Source organism: Arachis ipaensis, chromosome B05, assembly GCF_000816755.2.
Source record: "Arachis ipaensis cultivar K30076 chromosome B05, Araip1.1, whole genome shotgun sequence".
NCBI lineage: Eukaryota > Viridiplantae > Streptophyta > Magnoliopsida > Fabales > Fabaceae > Arachis > Arachis ipaensis.
In genome coordinates this window covers 127096903-127103255 of record NC_029789.2, presented here as the reverse complement: position 1 = coordinate 127103255, position 6353 = coordinate 127096903, and positions in this window count along the sequence as shown.

Genomic DNA, 6353 nt, shown 5'->3' with positions numbered 1-6353 from the left:
TCAGCTTCTAACTCTGGCATTCAAATGCCAGTGAGGGATCAGACATACACAAGTGCTGATAACAACCCCTCTAAAAAGGCTTCTCCAACCACCTCTGTAGGAAATAAACCTGCAGCAACTAAGGTTGAGGAATATAAAGCCAAGATACCTTATCCTCAAAAACTCCACCAAGAGGAGCAGGATAAGCAATTTGCTCACTTTGCAGACTACCTCAGGACTCTTGAAATAAAGATTTTGTTTGCAGAGGCACTTGAGCAAATACCTTCTTATGCCAAGTTCATGAAAGAGATCTTGAGTCATAAGAAGGATTGGAGAGAAACTGAAAGAGTTCTCCTCACTAAAGAATGCAGTGCAGTCATTCTGAAAAGCTTTCCTGAAAAGCTTAAAAACCCTGGGAGCTTTCTGATACCATGCATATTAGAAGGTAATTGCACCATGACAGCTTTATGTGATCTTGGGGCAAGTATCAACCTAATACCTGCATCCACCATCAGAAAGCTTGGTTTAACTGAAGAAGTTAAACTAACCCGGATATGTCTCCAACTTGCTGATGGCTCCATTAAATGCCCATCAGGCGTGATTGAAGACATGATTGTCAGGGTTGGGCCATTCGCCTTTCCCACTGACTTTGTAGTGCTGGAAATGGAGGAGCACAAGAGTGCTACTCTCATTCTAGGAAGACATTTCCTAGTGATGAGCGGATATTTTATACACTTTTTGGGGATAATTTCATATAGTTTTTAGTATGTTTTAGTTAGTTTTTAGTTTATTTTCATTAGTTTCTAGGCAAAATTCATATTTCTGGACTTTACTATGAGTTTGTGTGTTTTTCTGTAATTTCAGGTATTTTCTGACTGAAATTGAGGGAGCTGAGAAAAAATCTGATTCAGGCTGAAAAAGGACTGCTGATGCTGTTGGATTCTGACCTCCCTGCACTCGGAATAGATTTTCTGGAGCTACATGACTCCAAATGGCGCGCTTCCAATTGCGTTGGAAATTAGACATCCAGGGCTTTCCAGCAATATATAATAGTCCATACTTTGATCAAGGATAGATGACGTAAACTGGCGTTCAACGCCAGTTCCATGTTGCAGTCTGGCGTCCAGCGCCAGAAACAAGTTACAAGTTAGAGTTCAACGTCAGAAAAGGATCCAAAGCTGGCGTTGAACGCCCAAAACAGCCCTATGAACGTGATTAGCCTAAGTCTCAGCCCCAGCACACACCACGTGGGCCCCAGAAATGGATTTCTGCACTATCCATCTTAGTTTACTCATTTTCTGTAAACCTAGTTTACTAGTCTAGTATTTAAACAACTTTTAGAGACTTATTTTGTATCTCATGACATTTTAGATCTGAACTTTGTACCTTTTGACGGCATGAGTCTCTAAACTCCATTGTTGGGGGTGAGGAGCTCTGCTGTGTCTCGATGAATTAATGCTAGTATTTCTGCTTTCCATTCAAACATGCGTGTTCCTATCTAAGATATCCATTTGCACTTTAATATGAATGTGATGAACGTGACAATCATCATCATTCCTCCACGAACACGTGCCTGACAACCACTTACGTTACACAGTAGAATGAATGAATATCTCTTAGATCTCTTAATCGAAATCTTCGTGGTATAAGCTAGATTGATGGCAGCATTTATGAGAGTCCGGAAAGTCTAAACCTTGTCTGTGGTATTCCGAGTAGGACTCTTTATTTTATTTTCGAAATAAATAAATAAATAAATAAATAAAAATAAAAATTTTCTATTTTACATCATCTCCCTTTCTCCATCATGGACCTAAGCGGAAATGAACAGTCCAGGAGGACTCTGGGGTCATATGCTAACCCCTCTACTGCTTCATATGGAAGCAGTATCTGCATACCCTCCATTGGAGTCAGTAGATTTGAGTTGAATCCTCAGCTCATTATCATGGTGCAACAAAGTTGCGAGTATTCCGGTCTTCCACAGGAAGAACCTACAGAGTTTCTGGCACAGTTTTTACAGATTGCTGACACAGTACATGATAAGGAAGTAGATAAGGATATCTACAGATTATTACTGTTTCCATTTTCTGTAAAAGACCAAGCTAAGAGGTGGTTAAATAACCAACCTAAGGCCAGCATAAGGACATGGAAACAGCTGACAGAAAAATTCCTGAATCAATACTTTCCTCCAAAACGGATGACACAGCTAAGGCTGGACATCCAAGGCTTTAAACAAGAAGATAATGAATCTCTTTATGATGCCTGGGAGAGATACAGAGAGATGCTACGAAAATGCCCCTCTGAAATATTTTCAGAGTGGGTTCAGTTAGACATCTTCTATTATGGGCTTGCAGAAAGAGCTCAGATGTCTCTAGATTACTCAGCTGATGGATTTATCCACATGAGAAAGACAATTGAAGAAGCTCAAGAGCTCATTGATACAGTTGCCAGAAATCAGCATCTGTACCTAAGCAGTGACCCTTCCATGAAAGAAGAGGTTAAAACAGTAACTGCTGAACTCAGTCCTGTAAAACAAGCTGCTGAATTCAATCAGCAATTGGACTTTTTAACAAAGCAGTTAGCCAAATTCAAGGATAGACTACAAGAGACAAGGATGACTAATATAAATATGGAAGAACAATTGAAGCAAACAAAGCAGCAGCTGTCAAAACAAATAACAGAAGAATGTCAAGCAGTTCAATTAAGAAGTGGGAAGACGTTAAATACCCCACCTCAAGGCAGCAAGAAGCCAAGAAATGAGCAAACCACCCAAAATCCACCTGAGGACAGTAAGAGCCCAGGGAAAATTAATTCTGGCACTAAAACGCCAGAAATTGGGTGGAAGGCTGGCGCTAAATGCCCAGACCATGCTGAGGACTGGCATTCAACGCCAGAAACAAGCAAGGATCTGGCGTTGAACGCCCAAAAGAAGTACAGTTCTGGCGTTCAGACGCCAGGAACAGATGAGGAGTTGGCGTCTAACGTCACTCCAGCTTCTAACTCTGGCACTCAATTGCCAGTGAGGGATCAGACACACACAATTGCTGATGACAACCTATCTAAAAAGGCTTCTTCAACCATTTCTGTAGGAAATAAACTTATAGCAACTAAGGTTGAGGAATATAAAGCCAAGATACCTTATCCTCAAAAACTCCGCCAAGAGGAGCAGGATAAGCAATTTGCTCGCTTTGCAGATTATCTCAGGACTCTTGAAATAAAGATTCCATTTGCAGAGGCACTTGAGCAAATACCTTCTTATGCCAAGTTCATGAAAGAGATCTTGAGTCATAAGAAGGATTGGAGAGAAACTGAAAGAGTTCTCCTCACTGAAGAATGCAGTGCAGTCATTCTGAAAAGCTTTCCTGAAAAGCTTAAAGACCTTGGGAGTTTTCTGATACCATGCACATTAGAAGGTAATTGCACCAAGACAGCTTTATGTGATCTTGGGGCAAGCATCAACCTATACCTGCATCCACTATCAGAAAGCTGGGTTTAACTGAAGAAGTTAAACCAACCCGAATATGTCTCCAACTTGCTGATGGCTCCATTAAATACCCATCAGGTGTGATTGAAGACATGATTGTCAGAGTTGGGCCATTCGCCTTTCCCACTGACTTCGTAGTGCTGGAAATGGAGGAGCACAAGAGTGCTACTCTCATTCTAGGAAGACCCTTCCTAGCAACTGGACGAACTCTCATTGATGTCCAACAGGGGGAAATAACCCTGAGAGTCAATGAGGATGAGTTTAAGTTGAATGCTGTCAAAGCCATGCAGCATCCAGACACATCAAAAGACTGCATGAAAGTTGATCTTATTGACTCTTTGGTAGAAGAGATCAACATGGCTGAGAGTCTCGAATCAGAGTTGGAAGACATCTTTAAAGATGGTCAGCCTGATTTGGAGGATTCAGAGGAAATGAAAGAGCCTCTGAAATTTCCTCTGGAAGAGGAAAAACCTCCTAAACCCGAGCTCAAACCATTACCACCATCCCTGAAATATGCATTTCTGGGAGAAGGTGACACTTTTCCAGTAATCATAAGCTCTGCTTTAAACCCACAGGAAGAGGAAGCACTGATTCAAGTGCTAAGGACACACAAGACAACTCTTGGGTGGTCCATAGGTGACCTTAAGGGCATAAGCCCAGCTAGATGCATGCACAAAATCTTATTGGAGGATAATGCTAAACCAGTGGTTCAACCACAGAGGCGGCTAAATCCAGCCATGAAGGAAGTGGTGTAGAAAGAGGTCACCAAATTATTGGAGGCTGTGATTATTTATCCTATTTCTGATAGCCCCTGGGTGAGCCCTGTTCAAGTTGTCCCCAAAAAGGGAGGCATGACAATGGTTCATAATGAAAAGAATGAACTGGTTCCTACAAGAACAGTTACAGGGTGGCGCATGTGTATTGACTACAGAAGGCTCAACACAGCCACCAGAAAGGATCATTTTCCTTTACCATTCATAATTGCTTCTGCAAGAGTTTGATATAGAAATAAGAGACAAAAAAGGGACAGAGAACCAAGTGGCTGATCATCTGTCCCGGATAGAGCCAGTAGAAGGGACGTCCCTCCCCTCTCTTTAGATCTCTGAGACTTTCCCGAATGAGCATTTGTTTGCCATTCAGGAAATACCATGGTTTGCAGACATTGCAAACTATAAGGCTACAAGGTTCATACCTAAAGAGTACAACATGCAACAAAAGAAAAAATTAATCACTGATGCAAAGTACTACTTGTGGGATGAACCCTATTTCTTTAAGAGATGTGTAGACGGAATAATCCGTAGGTGTGTGCCTAGAGAAGAAGCACAGAGAATCTTATGGCATTGCCATGGATCACAATATGGAGGCCATCTCGGAGGTGAGCGAACAGCCACCAAGGTCCTCCAATGTGGCTTCTATTGGCCTACACTCTATAGAGATTCCCGAGAGTTTGTACGTAACTGTGACAGTTGCCAAAGAGCTGGTAATCTGCCTCATGGTTACGCTATGCCTCAACAAGAAATCTTGGAGATTGAGTTGTTTGACGTATGGGGAATTGACTTCATGGGACCTTTCCCACCATCATACTCAAACACTTATATTCTGGTGGTAGTTGACTACGTATCAAAATGGGTAGAGGCCGTTGCCACACCCACCAATGATACTAAAACAGTGCTGAAGTTCCTCCAGAAATATATCTTCAGCAGGTTTGGGGTCCCTAGAGTACTAATCAATGATGGGGGCACTCACTTCTGCAACAAACAGCTTTACTCTGCCATGGTCCGGTATGGGATTCGCCACAAGGTGGCAACTCCATATCATCCACAAACTAATAGGCAAGCTGAAGTCTCTAACAGAGAGCTAAAAAGAATCCTATAACGGACTGTAAATACCCGTAGAAAGGATTAGGCAAGAAGCTTGGATGATGCTCTGTGGGCATACAGAACAGCATTCAAGACTCCTATAGGGACCTCTCCATACCAACTTGTATATGGTAAGGCATGTCACCTGCCCGTGGAACTGGAACATAAAGCCTACTGGGCAACCAGATTCCTGAACTTTGATATACAGCGTCCTGGGCATTCAGAAAAACGCCCAGTGACAAAGGAGTTCCTGGCGTTCAACGCCAGAAAGAAGCAACAACTGGGTGTTGAACGCCCAGGAGAGGCAGCATTTGGGCGTTCAAACGCCAGGATGGTGGGGAGGAGGTGAATTCATTTTTACTTCATATTTTTCATTATAATTTTAATTTTCATGTTTCAATTCATGATTTCTTGCATAAACATGTTAAGAACCTTGATTTCTAAAATCCCTAATTTCTAAAAACCCTATTTTAAAAATATTAAACGTATCTTAATCCATAAGCACAAATACTTTTTTATCCAATTCAACTCTTTTTCAAAATTTTCAAAACAAATCTATCCCTTTTCATTCAAAAATCTTTTCAACTAATCAATATCTTTTTCAAATCTCCATACTATCTTTTTCAAAAATCCAAATCTATCTTTTTCAAATATCTTTCATATCTTTTCAATTTTAAATCATATCTTCTATCTTATCTTTCTTTGTATTTTGGAAAAAAACACCGCCCTCTCCCTTTAAATATGGGTTCGGCCTCCCCCCTCCCATCCACAATTGCACCTAGCTCTCCTTTTCTCCATCTCCTTTCTTTTCTTTTTACTTGAGGACAAGCAAACCTCTAAGTTTGGTGTGCCTATCCGTGATCACTAAGATCATGTCTCCTAAAGGAAAACAACCCACTCCAAGAGGCAAGAAAGAGAGCATTCCAAAACCACTTTGGAATCAAGGGAAGTTCTTAACTAAAGAACATTCAGACCATTATTACAAAATAATGGGTCTAAGATCAGTGATCCCGGAAGTTAGATTCGATCTGAAA